The sequence below is a fragment of the Theropithecus gelada genome, chromosome 6 (genome assembly GCF_003255815.1).
Source record: "Theropithecus gelada isolate Dixy chromosome 6, Tgel_1.0, whole genome shotgun sequence".
Classification (NCBI taxonomy): Eukaryota; Metazoa; Chordata; class Mammalia; order Primates; family Cercopithecidae; genus Theropithecus; species Theropithecus gelada.
In genome coordinates this window covers 39,872,340-39,881,688 of record NC_037673.1, presented here as the reverse complement: position 1 = coordinate 39,881,688, position 9,349 = coordinate 39,872,340, and the positions used below count along the sequence as shown (strand labels likewise).

The 9,349-nt window shown below is 38.4% G+C and overlaps 1 non-coding gene across 1 annotated transcript; it reads right to left on the bottom strand.

Moving 5' to 3' along the window:
- Positions 1–8,550: 8,550 nt before the first annotated feature.
- Positions 8,551–8,712, bottom strand: LOC112627309. The gene has a single exon (XR_003120146.1). It is a non-coding gene; the product is annotated as a U1 spliceosomal RNA (small nuclear RNA).
- Positions 8,713–9,349: the final 637 nt, after the last annotated feature.

The following is a 9,349-nucleotide window of genomic DNA, read 5'->3' as shown; positions in this document are numbered from 1 at the left end:
ATTCTTAGCAAACTATCACAAGAACAGAAAACCAAACACCGCATGTTCTCACTCATAGGTGGGAACTGAACAATGAGATCACTTGGACTCAGGAAGGGGAACATCACACACCGGGGCCTATCATGGCGAGGGGGGAGGGGGGAGGGATTGCATTGGGAGTTATACCTGATGTAAATGACGAGTTGATGGGTGCAGCACACCAAGAAGGCACAAGTATACATATGTAACAAACCTGCACATTATGCACATGTACCCTACAACTTACAGTATAATAATAATAAATAAATTAAAAAAAAGAAAGAAAGAAAAAAAAACACAAAGGCTATAGGGAGAGGTAAAAGCACTGGTTTCTAAAATTCTTTTTTTAAAATTTAATTTAATTTTAAATTTTAAAAAATTTTAGGCAAATCTCACCTGGATGGTTTCTAAAGTTCTGAGCTCCAAAATTTAATGATTTTAGGACAATTTTATCAAAATTTTGTTTTGTTAGCTTGCCCCCGTATTTAAAATTCCACATTTAGAGGTGATTTTGTAAAACTCATGCTGGGGAGGGACAATAAATTATGGCAGTGTTAGCACTGGAATACTTTTTTAAATCAGGAAGCTAGCTATAGAATGCAGCAACATGTAGGTGAAGCTTGGAAAAATATTGAGCTTATAAAGTACATTGGCAGGGGATAATTTCTCTATAAAAACCTGAGCCTCAAGATACTGGGTGCTGAGAAACGAGTAGAAGGCTGAGAGATGGAAGTCCCCAAGACCAAACCTATATTTATGTTTTTTCAAAAAGCAGTGTTATGTTGCAAGAAAATGGAACTTCCAGAGAAAGTTGCTATGGTTTAGATGACTCACTTCAAAGGTACAACGATCAGTTTCCCCAGGATTTATGCTACTTCTCGGAAGAGAGAGAGTTTGTAGAAAAAAAGTTGATGAAGATTTAGAGATCTGTTCTATAAACCTAAGAAAGGAAGGAAGCAAAGATACTTGTGATTTCATACTACCTTCTGTAGGTTTCACAGATTTGAAATTTGAACCTACATCAAATGAGCTGAAAAGAAAAAAATTAGTCAAGGCAGATGAGCAGATCATACCCCACCTCTGCCAGCAGCACCAGAAAACAAGGAACATTCAAAGTGACACTTGGGCCCAGGAAGGAATCGCTTCAGTGGGAGTCAAAGAGGAGAGGCTGTACAGGCAAGGTACCTGGGCCTGGTGTCAGATAGATTGGAAGTGAAACCTTACTCTCCCCTCCTAACTGTGTATTTAGGCAAGGGGATTCACTTCTGTGAGTTTCAGTTTCATTCTCTGTAAAATAGGGGTTGCCGTGTACTCCCTAAAGTCGGGAAGTGAAATGAAACAACTTGTAAAGAATGAGATATCACTTGTTTTCAAAGAGTTGTTACTCATATAATTAGCAGGAAGACCCTGTCCTTAGGTGGACACATCACATTTAAAAAATGAAAAAGTTCTTCCCAATAATACTGGTTAGTGTGAGACTAATTCCTCAAGATTGACTTTGCTAGCTTCAGTTCCCTCTCCTTGCCTTCTTGACACAGAAAGAAGTGAGCCATGAGCAGGATTTGCCAGTGTCTAATGTTCAGGCATGGAGGATTCCATGTAAGGGCCCAGGATCTCTAAGTTTCCAGAAAGTTCTGGGAGATATTTCACAATCTCAAGATGATCCATTGGGCACAGGATTCTCTCTCCCTTTACATGCATTAGTGAAGTCCAAATTGTGATCTAATATCCCATACATAGGAAATCCTGTCATGTGAGTTTTTAAAATGTGAAGGGGCAGAATTATGGAGAATTATATCTTAGACTATGCACACTTCAGTATGAGTGAGTTGCATGTGACAATGTGCTGAGAGTGATGACCTTCCATTTGTGTGCTAAAGTGACTTCCCGTGCATTAGCAAGGTTTTTGGAATTAGATTATTTAAGTTGCACTTTCTAAAGTTCTTTATGTCTTACACATGAATTGATTGTGCTTTCCTATACTTCTGAAGCCATTTACTCTACCCAAAAAATAATTGAAGCCAAGTGTTACTGTCTCTTATTGCAAACAGAACATATGATTTGCACAATGAGATTTTATTGCTTGGCGCACATGACTTTAGCGTGCTTTAGTGTGAAGTAAGTTTTCCAAGTCTAGAGGATTTGGCAAGTATAAGAGATTGAAGTTTTCATTTTAGGTACCCCCTCCCCCAAGTGTCTCCAAAGATGACGGAGATGATTGATACACTAACAGATGTTTTGTTAACATCACATTTCCAGAACTCTTCTTACTCAGCCTAATAGCATTGCATCTGGTTAGCTGTACTTACCCTTTTCAGCTTGTAATTTTCCTTTGGCTAAATTATTATTGACATCAACAAGAGGTGGACTTCCTCAGGGTCATGTAGAACACAGAGGCATGCCTAAAAGAACACAGGGCATAGAGATATCTTTTCTATTTATTTAAATTTCAATCTCTTTTGACACGAGGTCTCGCCTTCAATCCAAAACACTTCAGCCTTCCTGGCTAAGAGGGCTAAATGTGCCCAAGGCAAAGAAGCTGCTGTTTTCTTCTCTTACATATTTCTCACTTCTTTCCCCTCTTTGATTCTGTAGTGGGCTTAATGGTAGCCACAGAAAGCCGTGTCTGTGTTTTATGTCTTAATTCCTGGAACCTGTGAATGTGATCTTATTTGGTAAAAGGGTCTCTGCAGATGTAATTAAATTAAGGATCATGGGAGAGCGAGCTTATCCTGGGCTGTTCAAACACATGTATCTTTATAGGGTACAGGTGCATAGGAGACACACAGGAGGAGGCAATGGGACTGCAGAGGTAGAGATGAGAGTGATGAGGCCACAAATCAAGGATTGTCAAGATCAACCAGAAACTTGAAGAGGCAAGGAAGATTCTGCCCTAGAGCTTTCGGAAGAAGCATGGCTTTGCTGAAAACTTGATGGTGGGCTTCTGCCTCCAGAACTGTGAGAATACATTTCTGTTGTTTTATGCTTCCCAGTTTGTGTAATGGGTTACAAAGGATAGTAGTATAGCTCCTTTTCACTTTCTTTTCTGCTCCATTTCAGTTTTTCTATCTTTTCTGCACTTTTCCATTTCTCTCTCTCTCTCTCTCTGTCTCTCATTGTATCACTGCCAAGACAAAGTACATAACAATAATTGATGCATGTGGGTATGATTTTTTGCAAAGTTGATTGACTGTTAAGCCAACTGCCCATGTTTTAAATATTAATGAAAATACAAATTACTTGGCAGTTTTGTTAAAAATGCAGAATCCCAATGTCCACCCTAACACATTTCTGATTTTATTGGTCTGATATGTGACCTGTGAACCAGTATTTTTTAACAAGAATCTGAGAGATTCTTTTATAGATGGCCAACAATCCATACTTAGGAAGACTAAAGTAAGGCATGGTTCCCTTTGTCTACTATCAATAACTGATATATATCTGGGGTATAGGATTGTCAGTCTAAAATCCCATTACAATCCAGGAAGTAGTGTCTATAGAATGCCAAATCCCAGGCCTCTCTAAAAATATAAGTAACCTCAAAAGGATTTGGTTAGACTCACATTTAACAATTCACAGTGGCTAATTCAAGGAAATGAGGGTGGTTCTTTAACCTTTGAGTGGAAAGCCTGGTTGGGGGGGTGGGTAGCATAACATTTCCCAGCATGTTCCTTACTGCCACTGCCTGGGAGCGAATTCTAGACAGGCCTGGCAGGCCCATGTTCCCACACACTGGGCCAATTTTTGTTCCTGGCTCAGTGCTGTGCTTACTTAGAGGGGTAATAGCTTTGTCTGTTTTGCTCCTCAGTGGGACATATCTCCCATCTATTTTGTTTAGGAACTCTAAACACGTCCAAAGGGAAGCTCAGCTGTGGAACTCTGAATAGGATCTGGCTAGAAGCAGCCTCAACACACTTTTTTTTTTTTTTTTTTTCACTCTTCTCATAGTCCTTTTCAGACCTGGGAGGTTTTTCAGAAGACTTGCTGCTGCAGGCTATTGCCTGAAACCACCCATCAAGGAGCATGTCCACCTCTTACTTCTTGGCTGGCTATAAACCTTGGTACATTCAGCACAGAAAGTGGAGGCTGAAGAGGGTCATCAATTTGTGCCTGAAGGAGGCCATTGTTTACCCCTTATGAAAGCAATGGGAAGCAGAGTCTTTTTCTCCTACTTCCCAGAAGCAGAGTAAACATACCCTTTTGAATGAGCAATGCTGGTATGTTAGGCAAGTTTCCTATAAGAACCCAATTGCAACTTGTCTTTACTCTTTCTGGATGCCTTCAGCTTATACTGCCCTTATCTCTTTCCTATCTCCTGATAGCCCTCCTTAGACATTTGACATGGTTTCCTGATGACAGCCTGTCTTGACTCATTGTTTAATTGCTGTGCAGTGCTCAAACTTCTCCTTCAGGCAAACAGCGTAAATACACAGCACATTCTTTAGAAATTGATTTAAAGTCTTGCTCTCTATAAACAAGTACCTTTTTTGTATAATGATGTATTTTTCTCTGGGTAGATACCCAGTAGTGGGATTGCTGGATCAAATGTTTTTTCTACTTTTAGTTCCTTAAGACGTCTCCACAATGTTTTCCATAGTGGTTGTAATTCACAATTGCAAAAATGTGGAACCAACCTGAATGCCCATCAATGAATGAGTGGATAAAGAAGCTATGGTATATATATATATATATACCACATATAAAATATATGATGGAATATTACTCAGCCATAAAAAGGAATGAATTGTACTCACAGCAACCTGCATGGGATTGGAGACTATTATCTTAAGTGAAGTAACTCAGGAATGAAAAACAAAACATAGTATGTTCTCACTCGTAAGTGGGAGCTAAGCTATGAGGATGCAAAGGCATAAGAATGGCACAATGGACTTTGGGGACTCAGTGGGAAAGAGTGCGAAGGGGGTGAGGGATAAAAGACTACAAATTGGGTTCAGTGTATACTTCTTGGGTGATAGGTGCACCAAGATCTCACAAATCACCACTTACTCATGGAACCAAATACCACCCATTTCCCAGAAACCTATGGAAATAAAAAATTTAAAAATAAATAAAGTCTTGGTCTCTTAAGAAGCTGAACTTTAAAGTATGGTGTTTCCTACCTATTCATTAAACAGTGTTTCTCAAACTTTATCTGAAAGATTTGTTGTAAATATCACTGAGTCACACTCCCTGAGTTTCTGATTATGATTCTGCTAGAATTTGCATTTCTAACAAGTTCCCAGCAGCTGCTGCCAACCCTGGAACCACCCTTGGAAAATCACTGCTTTAGGGAATGTATCCTTTTTACTTTGCTTTGTACTATGTGATATAAACGCTTGTATTTTATATCCCTTGAGAAATAAAGATGTCTTTGTTTGCAACTCAGTTACCCAGAGTGCAAAATGGGTGATAAGCCAAGCAAATGTGATAAGTACTTCTCTAAGTATAATGATGCTTTAAAAACAGCCAACCATGACGGAGTGCTCAGTTGCAAATGATGGTTCCTTTGCAGCTCGGTAGGCTGCCTCAGGTGTCATGCTCAGTTTTCCATCTCCTGCTTTTTGGTCTGCAACTATTTTCCTATGGGCAGCCCCTCAATCCCATGTTACATGTTCTGACCACATTCCGTTTTATTTTACTCCAGTCCTCAGGGAGCTATCTTCAGCATTCCATACCTAAGGACTCTTATGGATTTGAGAAAATTTAAAAATAGTCTCTCTTCCTCCCAGTATCTACTTTAAAACACATGAGTTTCATGTGCTTTAAAGTATAATGTATATATACTCTCATAGTATCATGAGTGTCTTAATGTGTATTGTGCACTTTTAATTCCATGGCAAGACTCTTCAAGTTAACATTACCTTCTTATTCCTATCCTCATAAGTGTTTGTGAGCTAGATTGCAGAAAATTTGACATTCAAAAGGCCTTGCTCTTTGAAAGAGAAAACGTATTGTGAGAAAATATACATTCATTTTGATGAATGAAGCAGAATCGGATGAGACCAAAAGTTTTGGTTAATCCATAATATTGTGGGAGATAAGTACAACCCTCAAAGTTTCTACTATTTCAAAGCCCTTGTTCCTTATTAGGTTTCTCAGGGCAAGTTTGATTACTGGATGAACCTGTCCCCTCAACTTCAATGTTATCTGCTTAATAGATCAGACATTATAAAGTTTGTTCTTTTTCCTGAATTTCTATTGAAACTAACGCCTTTGTCACTCATTATGCAATGTTTGGCTCTTCATTCTTTGCATGTGGAGACTGACTGGCCTACCTCTCTGCACATAGTAGTTTCCACAGATATAAAGTTGCAAATGTTTAGTTTTTCTTTTCCCTATTATAAGATTAAAATGATAAATAATGAGACTAAAAGAAAACAGAGAACTAACAAAGAGAAAGACTAATATTGTAATTAGTAAGCGGAAAAGAAGCAAGCGACTTTAAAAAAGACATCTTGCTTGGAATAGGTTGTGAAAACAGCTGCTCCAGAAACTACCACTCATATGTCCAGAACTAATAAAACTATTCTTCAGCTGTTTTCCATTGAAAAAAATGAGAAGAGGAGATTGCAAAAGAAAAACAAAAACAAAAACAAAAAACTGTGCACAAGTAACTACTCCAGACAAAGCTGCTGGCATTCTAAGTTCTTTGAAAGAAATACACCCTAAAAGTGTCATAAACAAAACCTCAGCTCCTCTTTCTTCTCTCAAATCCTTCACACCTCAAGATAAAGTAATACAAATTTCAGAGTTGTACTGCAGGTTTTATTTTTCTTTTTAATCATTTGTAATTAGGGAGATTTATTTGTTTAGTACAATGTGTCCAGCCAGTAACTTCCATGTGCCAAGCATCGAATGGCGTCTTGGGCCTGTAAAAGGGAGTAGTAATTAGAACTGGGATGAATCCCATTTGACAGAATGGTCCGATGTCAGTCCACACCCTTGTTCTTGAAATTCAGAGAAAAGTTAAATTGGTACAAAAATAAATTCTCTTGAAACATTTCCTCCCTGTACTTGACATTTTGGTGCTCTGGTTCTTTTGATGTTTAGCACCGAACACCGAGGAGTAAATAACAATGGGAACCGTTCTGAGAACACCACATAAACGTAATTTATAAAGCAGATGCTGCTAAATGCCCAGCAGTCTGCCATTTTAGACTGTTGTTGGAGTGATCTTTATGCTCTTGGATTGCAACTGCAATGTTCATCACTGTTAACTGAGGGTCTGGAGTAGTAAAGGCATATCCCATCAAATGTGAAGGCTATCTTACATTTGGCACTGGTTGCACAGTTCACTAACAGAGAGATTTAAACTGTATATGTTTGTGTGCCGCGTGTATATAGCTTAAAAATAACAATTACAAATACAATGTGCTTGAGGTCTTCAGAAAAAGAAATGTTTAAAAAGGAAAGAATGCCAGAGCTGGAAGGCTCTTAAAGTTCATGCTTTTTTTTTTTTTTTTTCCAGCCAGTCATTATATTTTTAAAAAAAACTGATGTCAAGAAAAGGAAATGATTTGTTCAAGGCCTCACAGTTTTTTCTGCCACTTTCTATTTAGAACCCCAATGAGATTTCAGCGACTTTCATTCTCTGCTATATCATTGCCAACACTTTTCAGAAATGAGACAGAAAAGAGGGCCATGAATCAGGCTGAAGAGTCCAGATGAAGAGGATTAGCTGTTGCAGAAAGAGCTGCATGTATCAGAAGGCACGCCTGTGGTAGTGGCACGAGGGTGATCCTCCACCCCTGCCCCATCCTGCTCAGCTGGAGCCACCACCAGTGATTGCCGGCAGAAACAATCTGCACTGTGTTCAGGGAAGCATTCCTCCTTCATCTCAACCTTATGCTTGTTCCCATTTACCAAGATATCTAAAGTTGTTTTTCCTTCCTAAGGGTCAGAAATGCTCACTCCCATTTAAGATGATTTTTCAAAAGTCGACAACTCCATGTCCAAGACTAGATAACAAAACTCTTTCCCAAAGGTCAAAATCCAACACAGTGAGCCTTGCTCATGGCACCGATTACTTTTTCAAAGACAGTGAACCAAGGGTGAAATGCAGGGAGGAGTCAGCAAAAAATGCTGACACCCAAAGAATAACCAGACTGTCAGAACCACAATGTGGACCTAGGGTTTCATTCAGCATTTTTCTCAATCTCTCAAACCTTTGACATTTTTTTTTTTTTCTGACCAAATGTAGGAAAATAAGTCTTCCAGAACAGAGAGCAGAATATCTTTTCCGAAACATTAGATTAGGCAGGCTGACTGGGGATCAAAGCAGTTTTTAATGGGATATGGGATTAATGATAAGACTCTGTAGTAAAGGAAAAAAAAAAAAAGGAAACAAATTAGCTGAAGTTGAATTCAAGGTCAAGATAACCTAACATTATCCCAGAAAAAGTTAACTTCCTCAATCAATCTTTGTCTGAAAGGTTTTGAATAAAAATAATAGCATGCAATTAGTAAATAGATATTTTAGAAATCCCCAAAGATTTGAGGACATGAAGTTTCTTTTTTTAATATCAAAAACATTAGGGGAGAGTGCAAACTCAGGCCCCCACTACCATAAAGTATGCAGTCGAGCGTCTCACATTTGGGGAAATATCAGGAATCAGCACCTCGGAGACAATGGTTAAGTCTCACTCTGAGAAAACCACCTTTGTGATCATGGGATCCCTCCTGCTAGGTACATATTATGCATGATGTTTCTTGAAAAAAAAGGAAATTTAAGAAATGAATGGAATCAAGTACCTTATCTCGTAAAGAACTATAATACTATTGAGTGGTAGGAGGCCAAGAACTGTGTAGAAGAAACATTCTTAAACTGGGAATATTTTAGTATGGTGGCAAAATATGAATGAAACTTAACCTTGATAAAGAAAATGAAACTACCATAAAAGAAGATATTTTATTTTTCTAGGGTTAGAGCTCACAGAATATAGCAGGCATCTGGGAATATCTTCCAGTAAGAGAGTTCATGGGAAGTATGTATGCAAAGTGATGGAAGTGCCCATTTCCTGCCACTTGCTATGGCTCAGACTCTGGGTTACAAGTTTACAAATGATATCTAATTTAATCCTTAAAACAACCCAGTGACTCAGGTGTTTTCACTTCTATTTTACAGGTAAAGAAAATAGAGGTTTAGAATGGTTAAGTAACATGTCTAAAATATTACAGCTGGTAAGTATAGGAGCTAGAATTCCAGTTCTTATCTGTCTAGCTCCAAACATTTTTACTTTCGCTGCTGCTGGATTGCTGTGTCTGTATCCCTGGTCTTCTTTAACAATTTCTTCTTTAACCAAGTTCAATCCAAATACCTATCAGAAATATC